General features: G+C 45.8%; 2 non-coding genes across 2 annotated transcripts; both read left to right on the top strand.

The window, feature by feature from the left end:
* The first annotated feature begins 10,556 nt into the window (after positions 1 to 10,556).
* trnal-uaa (transfer RNA leucine (anticodon UAA)) lies at positions 10,557 to 10,640 on the top strand. The gene has a single exon. It is a non-coding gene; the product is annotated as a tRNA-Leu (tRNA).
* Positions 10,641 to 22,241: 11,601 nt separating this feature from the next.
* trnas-uga (transfer RNA serine (anticodon UGA)) lies at positions 22,242 to 22,324 on the top strand. The gene has a single exon. It is a non-coding gene; the product is annotated as a tRNA-Ser (tRNA).
* Positions 22,325 to 22,848: the final 524 nt, after the last annotated feature.

The raw sequence follows: 22,848 nt of genomic DNA, 5'->3' as shown, positions 1-22,848 counted from the left end.
AGGTTACTGAGGGATTGTGAGTAACATAGGGTACTGAGGGACTGTGAGTAACACAAGTACTGAGGGAGTGTTACTAACCCAGGGTACTGAGGGTTTGTGAGTAAAACAGGGCACTGAGGGAGTGTGAGTAACACATGGTACTCAGGGAGTGTGAGTAACACAGGGGACAGAGGGAGTGTGTGTAACACGGTTTACTGAGGGGGTGTGAGTAACACAGGGTACTCAGGGAGTGTGAGTAACACAGATTACTGAGGGTGTGTGAGTAGCACAGGGTACTGAGGGAGTGTGAGAAACACAGTGTACTGAGGGCACGTGAGTAATACAGCACACTGAGGGAGTGTGAGTAACACAGGGTACTGAGGGAGTGTGAGTAAATCAGGGTACTATGGGAGTGTGAATAACACAGGGCACTGAGGGAGTGCGAGTAACACAGGTTATTGAGGGATTGTGAGAAACACATGGTACTGAGGGAGTGTGAGTAACACAGGATACTGAGGGAGTGTGAGTAACATAGGGTACGGAGGGAGTGTGAGTAACATAGGTCACTGCGGACGGGTGAGTAACACAGGGTACTGAGCGAGTGTGACTAACACAGGGTACTGAGGGAGTGTGAGTAACACAGGGTACTGAGCGAGTGTGACTAACACAGGGTACTGAGGGAGTGTGAGTAACACAGGATACAGAGGGATTGTGAGTAACACAGGGTACCGAGGGAGTGTGAGTAACATGGGGTACTGAGGGAGTGTGAGTAACACAGGATACAGAGGGAGTGTGAGTAACACAGGGTACTAAGGGAGTGTGAGTAACACAGGGTAATAAGGGAGTGTGAGTAACACAGGGTACTGAGGGAATTTGAATAACACAGGGTACTGAGGGATTGTGAGTAACACAGGGGACTGAGGGTGTGTGAGTAACACAGGCTACTGAGGAGTGTGATTAACATAGGCTACTGAGGGAGTGTGATTGACACAGGGGATTGAGGGGGTTTGAGTAACACAGGATACTGAGGGAGTGTGAGTAACACAGGCTTCTGAGGGAGTGTGAGTAAAACAGGATACTAAGGGAGTGGGAATAACACAGGGTACTGAGAGAGTGTGAGTAACTCAGGGGACGGGGGAGTATGAGTAACACAGGGTAATGAAGGATTGTGAGTAACACAGGTTACTGAGGGATTGTGAGCAACACAGGGTACTGAGGGAGTGTGAGTAATAGAGAGTACTGAGGGAGTGTGAGTAACACATGGTACGGTGGGAGTGTGATTATCATAGGGTATTGAGGACGTGTGAGTAACACAGGGTACTGAGGTAGTGTGAGAAACACAGGGTACTGAGGGAATGTGAGTAACACAGGGTACTGAGGGAGTGTGAGAAACACAGATTACTGAATGAGTGTTAAAAACACAGGATACTGAGGGAGTGTGAGTAACTCAGGTACTGAGGGAGTGTGAGTAACACAGGGTACTGAGGGAGTGTGAGTAACACAGATTATTGAGGGAGTGTGAATAACAGGGTACTGAGGGAGTGTGAGTAACACAGGTTACTGAGGTGGTGTGAGTAAAATAGGCGACTGAGGAGTTTGAGTAACACACGGTACTGAGGCATTGTGAGTAACACATGGGACTGAGGGTGTGTGAGTAACTCAGCGTACTGAGAGAGTGTCAATAACACAGGTACTGAGGGAGTGTGAATAACACAGGGAACTGAGGGGGTTTGAGTAACACAGGGTACTGAGGGAGTGTGAGTAACACAGGGTACTGAGGGATTGTGAGTAACAGAGGTTACTGAGGGATTGTGAGTAACATAGGGTACTGAGGGACTGTGAGTAACACAAGGTACTGAGGGAGTGTTACTAACCCAGGGTACTGAGGGTTTGTGAGTAAAACAGGGCACTGAGGGAGTGTGAGTAACACATGGTACTCAGGGAGTGTGAGTAACACAGGGGACAGAGGGAGTGTGTGTAACACGGTTTACTGAGGGGGTGTGAGTAACACAGGGTACTCAGGGAGTGTGAGTAACACAGGTTACTGAGGGAGTGTGAGTAGCACAGGGTACTGAGGGAGTGTGAGAAACACAGTGTACTGAGGGCACGTGAGTAATACAGCACACTGAGGGAGTGTGAGTAACACAGGGTACTGAGGGAGTGTGAGTAAAACAGGGTACTATGGGAGTGTGAATAACAGGGCACTGAGGGAGTGCGAGTAACACAGGTTACTGAGGGATTGTGAGAAACACATGGTACTGAGGGAGTGTGAGTAACACAGGATACTGAGGGAGTGTGAGTAACACAGGGTACGAAGGGAGTGTGAGTAACATAGGGCACTGCGGACGGGTGAGTAACACAGGGTACTGAGCGAGTGTGACTAACACAGGGTACTGAGGGAGTGTGAGTAACACAGGGTACTGAGCGAGTGTGACTAACACAGGGTACTGAGGGAGTGTGAGTAACACAGGATACAGAGGGATTGTGAGTAACACAGGGTACCGAGGGAGTGTGAGTAACATGGGGTACTGAGTGAGTGTGAGTAACACAGGATACAGAGGGAGTGTGAGTAACACAGGGTACTAAGGGAGTGTGAGTAACACAGGGTAATAAGGGAGTGTGAGTAACACAGGGTACTGAGGGAATTTGAATAACACAGGGTACTGAGGGATTGTGAGTAACACAGGGGACTGAGGGTGTGTGAGTAACACAGGCTACTGAGGAGTGTGATTAACATAGGCTACTGAGTGAGTGTGATTGACACAGGGGATTGAGGGGGTTTGAGTAACACAGGATACTGAGGGAGTGTGAGTAACACAGGCTTCTGAGGGAGTGTGAGTAAAACAGGATACTAAGGGAGTGGGAATAACACAGGGTACTGAGAGAGTGTGAGTAACTCAGGGGACGGGGGAGTATGAGTAACACAGGGTAATGAAGGATTGTGAGTAACACAGGTTACTGAGGGATTGTGAGCAACACAGGGTACTGAGGGAGTGTGAGTAATAGAGAGTACTGAGGGAGTGTGAGTAACACATGGTACGGTGGGAGTGTGATTAACATAGGGTATTGACTACGTGTGAGTAACACAGGGTACTGAGGTAGTGTGAGAAACACAGGGTACTGAGGGAGTGTGAGTAACACAGGGTACTGAGGGAGTGTGAGAAACACAGGTTACTGAATGAGTGTTAAAAACACAGGATACTGAGGGAGTGTGAGTAACTCAGGGTACTGAGGGAGTGTGAGTAACACAGGGTACTGAGGGAGTGTGAGTAACACGGGGTACTGAGGGGGTGTGGGTAACACAGGATACAAAGGGAGTGTGAGTAATACAGGGAACTGAGGGAGTGTGAGTAACACAGGTGACTGAGGGAGTGTGAGCAGCACAGGTTACTGAGGGATTGTGAGTAACACAGTTTACTGAGGGATTGTGAGGAACACAGGGTACTGAGGAACTGTGAGTAAGACAGGGTACTTAGGGAGTGTGAATAACACAGGGTACTGAGCGAGTGTGAGTAACACAGGGTACTGAGGGAGTGTGAGTAACACAGGGTACCGAGGGAGTGTGAGTAACATGGGGTACTGAGGGAGTGTGAATAACACAGGATACAGAGGGAGTGTGAGTAACACAGGGTACTAAGGGAGTGTGAGTAACACTGGGTAATAAGGGAGTGTGAGTAACACAGGGTACTGAGGGAATTTGAATAACACAGGGGACTGAGGGTGTGTGAGTAACACAGGCTACTGAGGAGTGTGATTAACATAGACTACTGAGGGAGTGTGATTGACACAGGGGATTGAGGGGGTTTGAGTAACACAGGATACTGAGGGAGTGTGAGTAACACAGGCTACTGAAGGAGAGTGTGTAACACAGGGGATGGAGGGAGAGTGAGTAACACAGGGTACTGAACGAGTGTGAGTAACTCAGGGGACGGGGGAGTATGAGTAACACAGGGTACTGAAGGATTGTGAGTAACACAGGTTACTGAGGGATTGTGAGGAACACAGGGTACTGAGGGAGTGTGAGTAACACAGGGTACTGAGGGTGTGTGAGTAACACAGGCTACTTAGGGAGTGTGAGAAACACAGTGCACTGAAGGCACGTCAGTAATACAGCATACTGAGGGAGTGTGAGTAACATAGGGTACTAAGGGAATGTGAGTAACACAGGTTACTGAGGGATTGTGAGCAACACAGTGTACTGAGGGAGTGTGAGTAATAGAGAGTACTGAGGGAGTGTAAGTAACACAGGGTACGGAGGGAGTGTGATTAACATAGGGTATTGAGGCCGTGTGAGTAACACAGGGTACTGAGGTAGTGTGAGAAACACAGGGTACTGAGGGAGTTTGAGTAACACAGGTTACTGAGGGAGTGTGAGAAACACATGTTACTGAATGAGTGTTCAAAACACAGGATACTGAGGGAGTGTGAGTAATTCAGGGTACTGGGGGGTGTGAGTAACACAGGGTACTGAGGGAGTGTGAGTAACACGGGGTACTGAGGGGGTGTGGGTAACACAGGATACTGAAGGAGTGTGAGCAACACACGGTCCCGAGGGAGTGGGAGTAACACAGGGTACTGAGGGATTGTGAGTAACACAGCGTACTGAGGGAGTGTGAGTAAGACAGGGTACTTAGGGAGTGTGAATAACACAGGGTACTGAGGGAGTGTGAGTAAGACAGGGTACTTAGGGAGTGTGAATAACACAGGGTACTGAGGGAGTGTGAGCAGCACAGGGTACTGAGGGATTGTGAGTAACACAGTTTACTGAGGGATTGTGAGGAACACAGGGTACTGAGGAACTGTGAGTAACAGAAGGTACTGAGGGATTGTCAGTAACAGAGGGTACTGACGGAGTGTGAGTAACAAAGGGTACTGAGGCTGTGTGAGTAACACAGGTTACTGAGGTACTGTGAGTAATGCAGGTTACTGAGGGAATGTGAGTAACACAGGTTACTGAGGGAGTGTGAGTATCGCAGGATACTGATGGAGTGTGAGTAACAGAGGGTACTGAGTGAGTGTGAGTAACACAGATTACTGAGGGAGTGTGAATAACACAGGGTACTGAGGGAGTGTGAGTAACACAGGTTACTGAGGTGGTGTGAGTAACACAGGCTACTGAGGAGTTTGAGTAACTCACGATACTGAGGGCTTGTGAGTAACACATGGGACTGAGGGTGTGTGAGTAACTCAGCGTACTAAGAGAGTTTCAATAACACAGGTACTGAGGGAATGTGAATAACACAGGGAAATGAGTGGGTTTGAGTAACACAGGGTACTGAGTGAGTGTGAGTAACACAGGGAACTGAAAGAGTGTGAGTAACACAGGGTACGGAGGGAGTGTGATTAACGCAGTGTACTGAAGGAGTGTGAGTAACACAGGGGACGGAGGGAGTGTGAGTAACACAGGGTACTGAGGGATTTTGAGTAACAGAGGTTACTGAGTGATTGTGAATAACACAGGGTACTGAGGGACTGTGAGTAACACAAGGTACTGAGGGATTGTCACTAACTGAGGGTACTGACGCAGTGTGAGTAACAAAGGTTACTGAGGGAGTGTGAGTAAAACAGGTTAGTGAGGTACTGTGAGTAACGCAGGGTACTGAGGGAATGTGAGTAACACAGGGTAATGAGGGAGTGTGAGTATCACAGGATACTGAGGGAGTGTGAGTAACACAAGGTACTGAGGGAGTGTTACTAACCCAGGGTACTGAGGAATTGTGAGTAAAACAGGGCACTGAGGGAGTGTGAGTAACACATGGTACTCAGGGAGTGTGAGTAACACAGGGGACAGAGGGAGTGTAAGTAACACGGGTTACTGAGGGGGTGTGAGTAACACAGTGTACTGAGGGCACGTGAGTAATACAGCATACTGAGGGAGTGTGAGTAACACAGGGTACTGAGGGAGTGTGAGTAAAACAGGGTACTATGGGAGTGTGAATAACACAGGGAACTGAGGGAGTGCGAGTAACACAGGGTACTGAGGGAGTGTGAGAAAAACAGGATACTGAGGGAATGTGAGTAACATGGGGTACTGAGGGAGTGTGAGTAACACAGGATACAGAGGGAGTGTGAGTAACACAGGGTACTAAGGGAGTGTGAGTAACACAGGATACAGAGGGAGTGTGAGTAACACAGGGTACTAAGGGAGTGTGAGTAATACTGGGTAATAAGGGAGTGCGAGTAACACAGGGTACTGAGGGAATTTGAATAACACAGGGTACTGAGGAGTGTGATTAACATAGGGAACTGAGGGAGTGTGAGTATCGCAGGATACTGAGTGAGTGTGAGTAACACAGGGTACTGAGTGAGTGTGTGTAACACAGGTACTGAGGGAGTGTGATTAACACAGGGGATTGAGAGCGTTTGACTAACACAGGATAGTGCGGTAGTGTGAGTAACACAGGCGACTGAAGGAGAGTGTGTAACACAGGGGAGGGAGGGAGAGTGAGTAACACAGGGTACTGAACGAGCGTCAGTAACTCAGGGGACGGGGGAGTGTGAGTAACACAGGGTAGTGAAGGATTGTGAGTAACACAGGTTACTGAGGGTGTGTGAGTAACACAGGGTACTGAGGGAGTGTGAGAAACACAGTGTACTGAAGGCACGTGAATAATACAGCATACTGAGGGAGTGTGAGTAACACAGGGTTCTGAGGGAGTGTGAGTAAAACAGGGTACTGAGGGAGTGTTACTAACCCAGGGTACTGAGGAATTGTGAGTAAAACAGGGCACTGAGGGAGTGTGAGTAACACATGGTACTCAGGGAGTGTGAGTAACACAGGGGACAGAGGGAGTGTAAGTAACACGGGTTACTGAGGGGGTGTGAGTAACACAGTGTACTGAGGGCACGTGAGTAATACAGCATGCTGAGGGAGTGTGAGTAACACAGGGTACTGAGGGAGTGTGAGTAAAACAGGGTACTATGGGAGTGTGAATAACACAGGGTACTGAGGGAGTGCGAGTAACACAGGGTACTGAGGGAGTGTGAGAAAAACAGGATACTGAGGGAATGTGAGTAACATGGGGTACTGAGGGAGTGTGAGTAACACAGGATACAGAGGGAGTGTGAGTAACACAGGGTACTAAGGGAGTGTGAGTAACACAGGATACAGAGGGAGTGTGAGTAACACAGGGTACTAAGGGAGTGTGAGTAATACTGGGTAATAAGGGAGTGCGAGTAACACAGGGTACTGAGGGAATTTGAATAACACAGGGTACTGAGGAGTGTGATTAACATAGGGTACTGAGGGAGTGTGAGTATCGCAGGATACTGAGTGAGTGTGAGTAACACAGGGTACTGAGTGAGTGTGTGTAACACAGGTACTGAGGGAGTCTGATTAACACAGGGGATTGAGAGCGTTTGACTAACACAGGATAGTGCGGTAGTGTGAGTAACACAGGCGACTGAAGTAGAGTGTGTAACGCAGGGGAGGGAGGGAGAGTGAGTAACACAGGGTACTGAACGAGCGTCAGTAACTCAGGGGTCGGGAGAGTGTGAGTAACACAGGGTACTGAAGGATTGTGAGTAACACAGGTTACTGAGGGTGTGTGAGTAACACAGGGTACTGAGGGAGTGTGAGAAACACAGTGTACTGAAGGCACGTGAGTAATACAGCATACTGAGGGAGTGTGAGTAACACAGGGTTCTGAGGGAGTGTGAGTAAAACAGGGTACTCAGGGAGTGTGAATAACACAGGGTACTGAGGGAGTGTGATTAACATAGGGTACTGAGGACGTGTGAGTAACACAGGGTACTGAGGTAGTGTGAGAAACATAGGGTACTGAGGGAGTGTGAGTAACATAGGGTACTGAGGGAGTGTGAGAAACACAGGTTACTGAGGGAATGTGAGTAACACAGGATACTGAGGGAGTGTGAATAACACAGGGTACTGAGGGAGTGTGAGTAACACAGGGTACTGAGGGAGTGTGAGAAACACAGGGTACTGAGGGGGTGTGGGTAACACAGGATACAGAGGGAGTGTGAGTAACACAGGGTACTAAGGGAGTGTGAGTAACACAGGGTAATAAGGGAGTGTGAGTAACACAGGGTACTGATGGAATTTGAGTAACACAGGTTACTGAGGTGGTGTGAGTAACACAGGCTACTGAGGAGTTTGAGTAACACACGGTACTGAGGGATTGTGAGTAACACATGAGACTGAGGGTGTGTGAGTAACACAGCGTACTGAGAGAGTGTCAATAACACAGGTACTGAGGGAGTGTGAATAACACAGGAAACTGAGGGGGTTTGAGTAACACAGGGAACTGAGGGAGTGTGAGGAACAAAGGGTACTGAAGGAGTGTGAGTAGCACAGGGTACGGAGGGAGTGTGAGTAACACAGTGTACTGAAGGAGTGTGAGTGACACAGGGGACGGAGCGAGTGTGAGTAACACAGGGTACTGAGGGAGTGTGAGTATCACAGCATACTGAGGGAGTGTGAATAACACAGGAAACTGAGGGGGTTTGAGTAACACAGGGTACTGAGGGAGAGTGAGGAACACAGGGTACTGAAGGACTGTGAGAAGCACAGGCTACTGAGTGATTGTGAGTAACAGAGGTTACTGAGTGATTGTGAGTAACACAGGGTACTGAGAGACTGTGAGTAAAACAAGGTACTGAGGGATTGTCACTAACTGAGGGTACTGACGCAGTGTGAGAAACAAAGGTTACTGAGGGAGTGTGAGTAACACAGGTTAGTGAGGTACTGTGAGTAACGCAGGGTACTGAGGGAGTGTGAGTAACACAGGGTACTGAGGAAGTGTGAGTATCACAGGATACTGAGGGAGTGTGAGTAACACAAGGTACTGAGGGAGTGTTACTAACCCAGGGTACTGAGGGATAGTGAGTAACTCAGGGCACTGAGGGAGTGTGAGTAACACATGGTACTCAGGGAGTGTGAGTAACACAGGGGACAGAGGGAGTGTGAGTAACACGGGTTACTGAGTGAGTGTGAGTAACACAGGGTACTGAGGGAGTGTGAGTAACACAGGAGTCTGAGGGTGTGTGAGTAACACAGGGTAGTGAGGGAGTGTGAGTAACACAGGGTACTGAGGGAGTGTGAATAACACAGGGTACTGAGGGAGTGTGATGTGTATGTGTTTGTTTGTGGGGTTGGGGTTGAAGCCCAGATTCTCACAGAGACAGAATCCAGATTTTGCCAGGACCAGAAAAGCCGAGTGGTTCAGGCGTTGGCCTTAAAATTCAATGGGCTTTTCCCGCGTGGGTTCGTACCCCGCATCTCTGTATATGTTCATATTTGAGTCTTTTTCTCACGCAGTCTGCCTCTCCTTCTCAGTCTCACTCAAACTGACTCTCGTTGTCTCTATCTCGCTGTCTGTCTCCCCCTGTTTGTCGGTTTGTCTCTGTCTCTCAATGTGTCTGTCGACTTCTCATAGTGTCCAGTTCTGTTCACAGTGGCTCGATTCCTGCTCTGACAGAACTGGTACCCGTCAGTTACTCGTTAGTATCGTGGTGCGTATCACCGCCTGTTACGCGGGAGACCGGGGTTCAATTCCCCAACGGTGAGGCAGTTGTTTCAAAATGTAGAATTTTACTTCTGTTTCTTGGTCGAGATTCATATTGAAAAGAGCCAAAAAGAACTGTAAAAATATAGGTAGAGGAGATTGCCTCGTCCAGATTTTTCGCAAACGGAGAATTTTTCAGGAATCTTTGTCCGTCTGCTGCACAGAGATGGATGACTTAGTTTTTTCTGAGTAACGTTTAAAAAGGCAGCGACACAGTAGTCGTGGCCGAGTGGTTAAGGCGATGGACTAGAAATCCATTGGGTTATTCCGCGCAGTTTCGAATCCTGCCGACTACGACTCTCTCGCGTTTTCCATTCCATTTCACAATTTGACCAATTTTCTGCGAAACTGATCCTCAGATAGATGGAATAACGTCCCACACCTTTCAAAACTTACATGTTTTTCTCATTTTTATTTATCTGCAATATTCACGATACATCCGTTTAAGAAATGGCAAATATCAGTCAAATTTGCGACAGTGATTCAGCCTGTCTATCCCTCGAGATGTCCAAGGCATCTGTGCATGTCTGTTGGTGCGTGCAAATTTTTGGTTATGTGTGTGTCTGTGTCTGTCTATCTCTCCATATGTCTCTGTGTATGTGCAACTGTCTGTGGAAATCATCACCATGAATTTTGTATGCCCTGGAACTTATAAAAAAGACTTGGGGGAAATAATACGGTTGTGAACTTTTGTATCGGCTTGGTTCAGTGGCAGCATTCTCGACTGAATCGGGAGTATGTGTGTTCAAGTCGCACTCTTGAGACTTGAGCATTTCATCTTGGCGAACACTCAAGTGCAGCTCATGGGGAATTTTGCAATGTTGAAGATGTTGACTTTCGGATGAAATGTTAAATTGAAGCTCCGTCTGCACCCTCGGGTGGATATGAAAGTTCCCAGTGCATTACTCGAAAAAGAATAGGAGAGTTGCCCCGGTCTCAATATTACTAAAAATGTTCGTAAATGCTCACTGAAAGCCGATGTGTATGTGTTTCTATGTGGGGTTGGGGTTGAAGCCCAGATTCTCACAGAGACAGAATCCAGGTTCTCACAGGACCAGGATAGCCGAGTGGTTGAGGCGTTGGCCTTAAAACTCAATGGGTTTTTATCCCGCGTGGGTTCGTACCCCACTCCTGGTATCTCTTTAATTTAACACGGATTTCCTCCCATTCTGATCAGTGAGACCGGATTTTCATCGGTTGAATCAGCAATTTTCTGCAACAATGTGACACTCTGAACCGATAATGAAATGAAATTGTGAAATGTATCTGTGTCGCTCGGTCTCTACCTCTCTCTCTCTTCAGAGAGTTGTGTATGTGTTTGTATGTTTGAGTCTTTGTCTCTCTCAGTCTGACTCACTCTGTCTGTCCCTGTTTCTCTGTTTGTCTCTGTCTCTCAATCTGTCTCTTTCTCACGGTGCCACGTCTGGTCCAATGGGATTCTCTCAGACTCTTTGTCTGACTGGCTCTCTCTTTCCCATCATTTCGGTCTGTCCATGTCTTTGCCTGTCTCTGTTAGTCCCTGCCTGTAAGCTGAGATGTATTCCCATCATTTTCTGTTTTAGTCTTTATCGCTCTCTCTCTCCATCTGTCTCTCTCCTTGTCACTGTCTTTATCATTGTCTTTCTCTCACTCTTTCCCTCTCTCTTAATAGATCACACACACACATCTCTGTATATGTATATGTTTGAGTCTTTTTCTCACTCAGTCTGCCTCTCTTCTCAGTCTCACATTTTCTGGCTCTCGTTGTCTCTATCTTGCTGTCTGTCTCTCCCTGTTTGTCGGTTTGTCTCTGTCTATCAATGTGTCTGTCGACTTCTCATGGTGTCCAGTTCTGTTCACAGCTCGATTCCTGCTCTGATAGAACTCATGCTCGTTAGTATCGTGGTGAGTATCCCCGCCTGTTCCGCCGGAGACCGTGGTTCTACTTCCCGACGCGGTGGCAGCTTTTACAAAATGTAGAATTGTACTTCTGTTTCTTGGTGTTGATTCATATTAAAAAGTTCCAGAGCAATATAGAAGAGTACAAATACAGGAAGAGGAGATTGCCTCTTACAGATTTTTAGCAAACGGAGACTTTTTCCGTATTCTGTGGCCGTCTGCTGCAAAGAGATGGATGACTGAGTTTTATCTGAGTAACATTTAATGATGCAGCGAGCCAGTAGTCCTGGCCGAGTGGGTAAGACAATGGACACAAAATCCATCGGGGTTTCTCTGCGCAGATTTGAATCCTGCCGACTATGTTGCTCAGCATATTCCATTCTGTTTCACAATTTAACCACGTTACTGCAAAATTGGTTCTGAGATAGATAGAGCAACGTCCCACATCTTTCGATGCAGCCGCTGTTTTCTTTCTTCCATTAATCTGCAGTATTCACGATACATATGGATAGAAAAACGCAAAAACCAGCCAAAGTAGCTTCAGTGACCCTGCCTGTCTATCCATCTATTTGTCTAAGGCAACCTGTGTATATCTTGATCTGGGTGTCATAGTGCATCAGTCATTGAAAGTTGCATGCAGGTGCAGCAGGCGGTAAAGAAGGCAAATGGCATGTTCGCCTTCATAGCTCGGGGATTTGAGTATAGGAGCAGGGAGGTCTTACTGCAGTTGTACAGGGCCTTGGTGAGGCCACACCTGGAATATTGTGTTCAGTTTTGGTCCCCGATTCTGAGGAAGGACGTCCTTGCTATTGAGGGAGTACAGCATGATTCCAGGGATGGCAGGATTGACATATGAGGAGAGACTGGATCAACTGGGCTGGTATCCACTGAAGTTTAGAAGAATGAGAGGGGATCTCACAGAAACATATAACATTCTGACGAGATTGGACAGCTTAGAGGCTGAAAGAATGTTCTCGTTGCTAGGGAGTATGAGAACAAGGATTACAGTCTAAGAGTAAGGGGTAACCCATCTAGGACCGAGATGAGGTGAAACTTCTTCACTCAGAGAGTAGTTTACCTGTAAAATTTTCTACCGCAGAAAGTCGTTGAGGCCAGTTCGTTATATATTTTCAAAAGGGAGTTAGATGTGGCTCTTACGGCTAAAGGGATCAAGGGGTATGGAGAGAAAGCAGGAAAGGGGTACTGAGGTTGAATGATGAGCCATGATCGAAGGGCCGAATGGCATATTCCTGCACCTAATTTCTATGTCTCTATCTTTCTATGTTGATGCGTGTAAAGTTTTGGTTATTGTGTGTGCGTGTGTCTGTGTATGTCTATCTGTATGTATTTTTCTGTGTATGTGCAACTGTCTGTGGAAATCATCACCATGAATTTGGTATGTCCTGGGCCTTTTTAAAAAACTTGGGGAAAATAATATGGTTTTGAACTTTGGTATCGGTTTTGGTTCAGTGGTTCCATTCTCGACTGAATCAGGAGGTTGTGTGTGTAAGTCCCACTCCTGACACTTGAACACATCATCTTGGATGACACTCAAATGCAGTATTTGGGGAATTTTGCATTGTTGAAGCTGTTGACCATCGGCTGAAATTTTAAATTGAAGCTCTATCTGCCCCCTCGGGTGGATGTGAAAATTCCCAGAGCCTTAGTCGAAAAAGAATAGGAGAGCTGCGCCCGTGTCAATATCACGAAAAATGTTCGTAAATGCACCCTGAAATCCTCTGTGTCTGTGTGTCTGTGGGGGTGTAGCTGAAGCCCAGATTCTCACAGAGGCAGAGTCCAACCACTGACAGGATCAGGACCAGGATGACCGAGTGGTAAAGGCGTTGGACTTAAGATGTAATGGGTTTATTGCCCGTGGGTTCAACCCCGCCTTCTGGTAATTATTTCATTAAACAGAGATTTTTCCCATCCTGCTCAGTGATACCCGATTTTCATCTGCTGAATCTCCAATTTTCTGTAACTATGTGACACTCTGAGCCGATAATGAAAAGAAATTGTGAAATGTATCTGTGTCGCTCTCTCTCTTTAGAGAGCTGTGTTTGTGTTTGTGTGTTTGAGTCTTTGTCTCTCTCAATCTACCTCTCTGACCCACTCTGTCTGTCCCTGTTTCTCTGTTTGTCTCTGTCTCTCAATCTGTCACTTTCTCACGGTGTCTAGTTCTGTTGCAATGAGATTCTCTCAGACTCTCTGTCTGACTGTCTCTCTCTGTCCCATTATCTCTGTCTGTCCATGTCTTTGTCTGTCTCTGTTAGCCCCTGACTCTAACCTGATAAGTATTTCCATCATTTTCTGTTTTTGTCTCTATGTCTCTCTCTCTCTATCTGTCTTTCTCTTTATCTGTCTCCCTCTTTGTCTCCCTCTTTGTCACTGTCCTTTTCTCTGTCATTCCATCGCAAATTGCCTCCCTCGCTTTATGGGGCACGCAAATACATCTCTGTGTATGTATGTGTTTGAGTATTTTTCTCATTCAGTCTGATCCTCTCTTTCAGTCTCAAACTTTATGTCTCTCTTTGTCTCTATCTCACTGTCTGTCTCTCCCTGTTTCCCTGTTTGTCTCTGGTTCTCAATGTGTCTGTCTCTTTCTCACCGTGTCCAGTTCTGTTCGAATGGGATTCTCTCAGTCTCTGTCTGACTGTCTCACTCTTTCCCATCATCTCTGTCTCTCTGTGTTTCTGCCTGTCTGTCTCTCTTTGCCTGTCGCTGGTAGTTCCTGTCTCTAACCTGCTGAGTATTTCCATCATTTTCTGTTTATATCTTTGTCTCTCTCTCTATCTGTCGCTCTCTCTCTATCTGTCTCTCACCTTGTCACTGTCTTTATCACTGTCTTTCTCTCACTCTTTCCCTCTCTTTTTATAGATCACACTTACACATCTCTGTATATGTAGGTGTTTGAGTCTTTTTCTCGCTGTCTCTGACTGACTTTTCAGTCTCACCCTTTCTGTCTCTCGTTGTCTCTCTCTCGTTGTCTGTCTCTCCCTGTTTGTCGGTTTGTGTCTGTCGATCAATGTGTCTGTCGACTTCTGTTCACAGCTCGATTACTGCTCTGACGCAACCCGTTCCCTCGTCCGTATAGTGGTGATTATGCCCCCTGTTAGGCGGGAGAACCGGGTTCAATTCTCAGATGGAAAGCAGCTTTTTCAAAATGTCGAATTGTTTTTCTGTTTCTTGGTGTCGATTCATATTAAAAAGTTCCAGAGCAACATAGAACAATAAAAATACAGCAAGAGGAGATTGCCTCTTCCAGATTTTTTGCAACGGAGACTTTTTCGGGATTCTGTGGCCGTCTGCTGCACAGAGATGGATGACTGAGTTTTTTCTGAGCAACATTAAAAGTGCCAGAGATGCAGCAGTTGCTGCTGAGTAGTTAAAGCGATGGTCTAGAAATCATTTGGGTTATCTTTGCATTGGTGTGAATCCTGCCAACTACAGTTCACATCATTTTTCATTCCATTTTACAATTTAACCAGGTTTTTGCAAAATGGATCCTGAGATAGGTGGATAAAGGGCCCACACATTTCAACACTGACATCTATTTCTCATTTTTATCAATGTGCAATATTCATGATGCATACGGATAGAAAAACGCAAAAATCAGCCAAAGTAGCGACAGTGATTCAGCCTGTCTATCCCTATGTATGTCTAAGGCATGTCTGTTGGTGCAGGTATATTTTTGGTTATGTGTGTGGGTGTGTGTGTCTCTGCGTCTGTCGTTCTGTATATATGTCTCTGTGTATGTGCAACTGTCTGTGCAAATCATCACCATGAATTTTGTATGTGCTGGAACTTTTTAAAAAGACTTGGGGAAAATAATACGTTTGTGAACTTTGGTATTGGCTTTAGTTCAGTGGCAGTATCCTCGACTGAAAAACGCAAATGACAGCCAAAGTTGCAGCAGTGACCCTGCCTGTCTATCCATCTATTTGTCTAAGGCAATCTTTGTATATCTTGATCTGGGTGTCATTGTGCATCAGTCATTGATTGTTGGTATGCAGGTGCAGCAGGTGGTGAAGAAGGCAAATGGCATGTTCCTCTTCATAGCTAGCGGATTTGAGTATAGGAGCAGGGAGGTCTTACTGCAGTTGTACAGGTCCTCCGTGAGGCCACACCCGGAATATTGTGTTCAGTTTTGGTCTCCGAATCTGAGGAAGGACGTCCTTGCTTTTGAGGGAGTACAGCGAAGGTTCACCAGCATGATTCCCGGGATGGCAGGATGACATATGAGGAGGGACTGGATGAACTGGGCTGGTATCCACTGGAGTTTAGAAGAATCAGAGGAGATTTCAAAGAAACATGTAAAATTCTGACGAGATTAGACAGCTTAGAGGCTGGAAGAATGTTCTCGCTGCTGGGGAGTTCGAGACCAAGGATCACAGTCTTTGAGTAAGGGGTAAGCCATTTAGCAACGGGATGAGGAGAAACGTTTTCACTCAGAGAGTGGTTAACCTGTGAAATTTTCTACTGCAGAAAGTCGTTGCGGCCAGTTCGTTAGATATATTCAAAAGGGAGTTAGATATGGCCCTTACGGCTAAAGGGATGAAGGGGTATGGAGAGAAAGCAGGAAAGGGGTACTGAGGTTGAATGATCAGCCATGATGTTATTGAATGGTGGTGCAGGCTCGAAGCGCCGAATGGCATATTCCTGCAACTAATTTCTATGTTTCTATGTTGATGCGTGTATATTTTTGGTTATTTTATGTGTGTGTGTCTCTGTGTATGTGCAACTGTCCGTGGAAATCATCACCATGAATTTGGTGCGTCCTGGAACTTTTAAAAAAATCTTGAGGAAAATAATGCGGTTGTGAAATTGAAGCTCCGTCTGCACCCTCGGGTGGATGTGAAAGGTCCCAGAGCATTACTCGAAAAAGAATAGGAGAGTTGCCCCCGTGTCAATATCACTAAAAATGTTCGAAAATGCTCCCTGAAACCCTCTGTGTATGTGTGTGTCTGTGGGGGTGGAGTTGAAGCCCAAATTCTGACAGAGACAAAGCCCGTTTCTGCCAGGCCCAGGATGGCCGAGTGGTTAAGGTGTTGGACTTAAGGTCCAATGGAATTATAACTGCGAGGGTTCGAATCCCACAACTGGTAATTGCTTAATTAAACAGAGATTACTTCCCATGCTGCTCAGTGATACCCGATTTCCATCTGTTGCATTTCCATGTTTCGGTGACACTCTGAGCAGATAATGAAAGGTATCTGTATCGCTCAGTCTCTGCCTCTCTCTCTTTTTAGAGAGCTATGCATGTGTTTGAGTCAATGTCTCTCTTAGTCTGCCACTTGTCCAGTTCTGTTCCAAAGGGATTCTCTCAGACTCCCTATCTGACCGTCTCTCTCTTTCCCATCATCTCTTTCTGTGTTGGTCCCTGTCTCTAACCTGATGAGTCATATCATCATTTTATGTTTTTGTTTCTATGTCTCTCTCTCTATCTGTCTTTCTCTCTATCTGTCTCCCTTTTTGTCTCTGTCTTTTTCTTGTCAATCCATCACTATTTGCCTCCCTCTCTTTATGGAGCACGCAAACACATCTCTGTGTATGTAAGTATTTGCGTGTTTGTCTCAGTCAGTCTGAACCTCCCTCTCAGTCTAAAACTTTCTGTCTCTCTCTGTCTCTATCTCGCTGTCTCTCTCTCCCTGTTTCCCTGTTTGCCTCTGGTTCTCAATGTGTCTGTCTCTTTCTCACGGTGTCCAGTTCTGTTCGAATGGGATTCTCTCAATCTCTCTGTCTCTCTCTTTCACATCATCTCTGTCTGTCTATGCCTCTGCCTGTCTGTATCTCTTTGCCGATCGCTGTTAGTTCCTGTCTCGAATCTGCTGAGTATTTCCATCATTGTCTGTTTATATCTTTGTCTCTCTCTCTCTCTATCTGTCGCTCTCTCTCTATCTATCTCGCTCCTTGTCACTGTCATTAACACTGTCTTTGTCTCACTCTTTCCCTCTCTCTCTTTATAGAGCACACACAATTCTCTGTATATGTATGTGTTTGATTCTTTTTCTCACTGCGTCTGCCTCTCCTTCTGAGTCTCACATTTTCTGTCTCTCGTTGTCTCTATCTCGTTGTCTGTCTGTCCCTGTTTGTCGGTTTGTCTCTGTCTCTCAATGTGTCTCCCTACTTCTGATGGAGTCCAGTTCTCTTCACAGCTCGATTCCTGCTCTGACCAAACCCACATTCGTTGGTATAGTGCTTAGTATCCCGGCCTGTTATGCAGAAGGCAGGGTTTCAATTCCCCAACAGGCAGGAAGCTTTTTCAAAATGCAGGATTTTACTTCTGTTTCTTGGGAAAGATTCACATTAAAAAGTTCCAGTGCAATACAGAGCAGTAAAAATACAGGAAGAGGAGATTTTTTCAGAATTCTGTGTCATCTGCTGCAGATGGTGGATGACTGAGTTTTATCTGAGTAACATTTAAAGACATAATGAGTAGGCGTGGCTGAGCGGTTACAGCGATGGACTAGAAAATCCATCGTATTTTCCCCCTGCAGGTCGAATCCTGCCGACTACGATTCTCAGCATTTTTCATTCCATTTCGCAATTTAATCAGCTCTCTGCAAAACTCATCCTGAGATCGAAGGAATAACGTCCCACACCTTTCAAAACTGTCATTTTTTAAATCATTTTTATTAAACTGCAATATTCACGATACTTACGTATAGAAAAACGCACATATCAGCCAAAGTTGCGACAGTGATTCAGCCTGTCTATCCCTCTATATGTCTAAGACATCTGCGCATGTCCGTTGGTGCGAGTATATTTTTGCTTATGTGTGTGTGTGTCTGTGTCTGTCTATCTGTATATATATATATATCTGTGTATGTGCAACCGTCTGTATAAATCATCACCATGAATTTGGTATGTCATGGAACTTTCTAAAAAACTTGAGGAAAATAATACGGTTGTGAACTTTGGTATCGGCTTTGGTTCAGTGGCGGTAATCTCGACTGAATCAGGAGTTTGTGTGTTTAAGTCGGACTCCTGAGACTTGAGCAGATAATCTTGGCAGACACTCAAGTGCAGTACTTGGGGAATTTTGCATTGTTGAAGCTGTTGACTTTCGGAACAAATGTTAAATTAAAGCTCCGTCTGCACCCTCGGGTGGATCACAGCATTACTCGAAAAAGATTAGGAGAGTTGCCCCCGTGTCAATATTATTAAAATGTTCCTAAATACTCACTGAAACCCGATGTGTATGTGTGTGTCTGTGGGGTGAGTTGAAGACCAGATTCTCACTGAGACAGAATCGAAACACTGGAAGGACCAGGCTGGCCGAGTGGTTAAGGCGTTGGCCTTAAAATTAAATGGGATTTTCCCACGAGGGTTCGTACTCGAATCTCTTTACTTTATCACTGATTTCCTCCCATGCTGATCAGTGATACCTGATTTTCATCTGTTGAATCAACAATTTTCTGTTACTCTGTGACACTCTGAGCCGATCATGAAATAAAATTGTAAAATGTATCTGTGCATCTCAGTCTCTGCCTTTCTGTCTTTAGAGAGCTGTGCATGTGTCTGTGTGCTTGAGTCTGAGTCTGCCTCTCTCTGATTCACTCTGTTTGTGCCTGTTTCTCTGTTTGTCCCTGTCTCTAACCTGATGAGTATTTTCATCATTTTCTGTTTTAGAAACATTGAAACATGGAAAATAGCTGCAGGAGTAGGCCATTAGGCCCTTCGAGCCTGCGCCGTCATTCAATATGTTCATGGCTGATCATTCCTTCAGTTCCCTTTTCCTGCTTTCTCTCTATACCCCTTCACCCCCTTATCCGTAAGGGCCATATCTAAATCCCTCTTGAATATATCCAATGAACTGGCATCAACATCTCTCTGCGGCAGGGAATTCCACAGGTCAACAACTCTGTGAGTGAAGAAGTTTCTCCTCATCTCAGTGCTAAATGGCCTACCCCTTATCCTAAGACTATGTCCCCTGGTTCTGGACTTCCCCAACATCGAGAACATTCTTCCCGCATCTAACCTGTACAGTCCCGTCAGAATCTTGTATATTTCTATGAGATCCCCTCTCATCATTCTAAACGCCAGTGAATAAAGGCCCAGTTGATCCAATCTCTCCTCATATGACAGTCCTGCCATCCTTGGAATCAGTCTGTTGACAATATCGGACCGAGTCAGCATGGATTTATGAAAGGGAAATCATGCTTGATGAATCTTCTGGAATTTTTTGAGGATGTAACGAGTAGAGTGGACAAGGGAGAACCAGTGTATGTGGTGTATTTGGACTTTCAATAGGCTTTTGACAAGGTCCTGCATAAGAGATTGGTGCACAAAGTCCAAGCGCATGGTATTGGGATTAATGTACTGACGTGAATAGAGAACTGTTTGGCAACTGGTTTGCTGCACTCCCTCAATGGCAAGAACGTCCTTCCTCAGAATAGGAGAGCAAAACTGAACACAATAAAGCAGGTCTGGCCTCACTAAGGTCTTGTACAACTGCAGTAAGGTCTCCCTGCTCCTATATTCAAATCCCCTAGCTTGAAGTCCAGCATACTATTTGCCTTCTTTACCGCCTGCTGTACCTGCGTGCCCACTTTCAGTGACTGATGAACCATGACACCCAGGTCTCGTTGCACCTCCCCTTTTTCTAGTCTGCCTCCATTCACATAATATTCTGCCTTCGTGTTTTTGCCCCCAAAATGCATAACCTCACATTTATCCACATTATACTGCATCTGCCATATATTTGCCCACTCACCTAATCTGTCCAAGTCACGCTGCAGCCTCTTAGCATCCTCCTCACAGCTCGCACCGCAGCCCAGTTTAGTGTCATCTGCAAACTTGGAGATATTACACTCTATTCCTTCAACCAAATCGTTAATGTATATTGTAAAGAGTTGGGGTCCCACCACTGAGCCCTGCGGCACCCCACTAGTAACTGCCTGCCATTCTGAAAAGGATCTGTTTATCCAGATTCTCTGCTTCCTGTCTGCCAACCAGTTCTCTATCACATCAGTACATTAATCCCAATACCATGCGCTTGGATTTTGTGCACCAATCTCTTGTGCGGGACCTTGTCAAAAGCCTACTGAAAGTCCAAATACACCACATCCACTGGTTCTCCCTTGTCCACTCTACTCGTTACATCTTCAAAAAATTCCAGAAGATTCGTCAAGCATGATTTCCCTTTCATAGATCTATGCTGAATCGGTCCGATCCTGTCACTGCTTTCCAAATGGGCTGCTATTTCATCCTTAATGATTGATTGCAACATTTCCCTCACGACTGATGTCAGGCTAACCGGTATAGACTTACCCGCTTTCTCTCTCCCTCCTTTTTTAAAAAGTGCCGTCACATTAGCTACCCTCCAGTCCATAGGAACTGATCCAGAGTTGATAGATTGTTGGAAAATGATCACCAATGCATCCACTATTTCCAGGGCCACTTGCTTAAGTACTCTGGGCTGCAGACTATCAAGACCCAGGGATTTATCGGGTTTTAATCCCATCAATTTCCCGAACACAATTTCCCACCAATAAGGATATATTTCAGTTCCTCATTCTCACGAGACTCACAGTCCCCTAGTAGAATTGGAAGGTTTTTTGTATCTTCCTTTGTAAAGACAGAACCGAATTATTGTCTCTATCTCTCTCTATATCTGTCTTTCTCTCTATCTGTCTTCCTCTTTGTCTCTCTCTTTGTCCCTGTCTTTGTCTCTGTCATTCCATTACTATTTGCCTCCCTCTCTTTATGGAGCACACAAACACATATCTGTGTATGTATGTGTTTGAGTCTTTCTGTCATTCACTCTGACCCTCCCTCTCAGTCTCACTCTTTCTGTCTCTCTTTGTCTCTATCTCGCTGTCTGTCTCTCCCTGTTTCACTGTCTCTCAACTTATCTGTCTCTTTCTCACGATGTCCAGTTCTGTTCCAATGGGATTCTCTCAGTCCCACTGTCTGACTGTCTTTCTCATTCCCATCATCTCCGTCTGTCCATGTCTCTACCTGTCTCTCTCTTTGCCTGTCTCTGTTAGTTCCTTTCTCTTACCTGCTGAGTATTTCCATCATTTTCTGTTTATATCTTTGTCTATCTCTCTATCTGTCGCTCACTCTTTCTCTGTCTCTCTCTTTGTCACTGTCTTTCTCTCACTATTTCCCTCTCTCTCTTGAAAGAGCACACACACACACATCTCTGTATATGTGTGTGTTTGAGTCTTTTTCTTACTCAGTCTGCCTCTCCTTCTCAGTTTCATACTTTCTGTCTCACGTTGTCTCTATCTCGCTGTCTGTCTCTCCCTGTTTGTCGGTTTGTCTCTGTCTCTCAATGTGCCTGTCGACTTCTCATGGTGTCCAGTTCTGTTCACAGCTCGATTCCTGCTCTGACAAAACAAATACCCGTCAGTTCCTCGTTAGTGTAGTAGTTGGTATCCCTTCCTGTCACGCATGAGGTCGAGGTTCAATTCCCCGACGAGGGTGGAGCTTTTTCAAAATGTTGAATATGACTTCGATATGTCCTGGAACTTTATAAAAAGACTTGGGGAAAGAAATACAGATATCGGCTTTGGTTCAGTGGCAGCATTCTCGACTGAATCAGGAGGCTGTGTGTGTAAGTCCGACTCCTGAGACTTGAGCATATAATCTTGGCTGACACTCAAATGCAGCACTTGGGGAATTTTGCATTGTTGAAGCTGTTGACTTTCGGATGAAATGTTAAATTGATGCTCCGTCTGCACCCTCGGGTGGATGTGAAAGTTTCCAGAGCATTACTCGAAAAAGAATAGGAGAGTTGCCCCTGTGTCAATGTTACGATAAATATTTGAAAATGCTCATTGAAAACCTCTGTCTGTGAGAGTGGAGCTGCAGCCCACATTCTCACAGAGACAAAATCCGAATACTGACAAAACCAGGATGGCCGAGTGGGTTAGGCGTTGGACATGAAATCCAATGGAAGTATAGCTGCGTGGGTTCGAACCCCACTCCTGGTAAATCTTTAAATTCAAACCGATTTCCTCCCAACCTGCTCAGTTATACCTGAATATATTCTATTGAATCTGTACATGTCGATAACTTTATTACATTCTCAACTGACAAAGAAATGGGATTATGCAATGTTTCTGTGCCTCTCACTCTCTGTCTTAAGGGAGCTCTTTCTGTGTTTGTGTTTGAGTCTGACTCACTCTGTCTGAGGAATTACAAGCTGAATATAGGGAGCTGGGAGCAAAATTAACAAATAGGACCTCAAAGGTAGCAATTTCAGGATAGCTACCACTGCCAACTGCCAGTTAGAGTAGGAATCGCAGGATAGCTCAGATGAATGTGTGGTGCAGAAGGGAGGGCTTCAATTTCCTGGGACATTGGAACCGGTTCTGGGGGAGCTGGGACCAGTGCAAACCGGACGCTTTGTACCTGTGCAGAACCAATGTCCACAGGGGAGAGTTTGCTCGTGTTGTTGGGGAGGGGTTAAATTAATATGGCAGTGGGATGGGAAACTATGCAGTGAGACAGAGGG

This window comes from Pristiophorus japonicus, chromosome 23 (genome assembly GCF_044704955.1).
Source record: "Pristiophorus japonicus isolate sPriJap1 chromosome 23, sPriJap1.hap1, whole genome shotgun sequence".
Taxonomy (NCBI): Eukaryota; Metazoa; Chordata; class Chondrichthyes; family Pristiophoridae; genus Pristiophorus; species Pristiophorus japonicus.
This window is presented reverse-complemented; position numbering and strand designations above follow the sequence as displayed.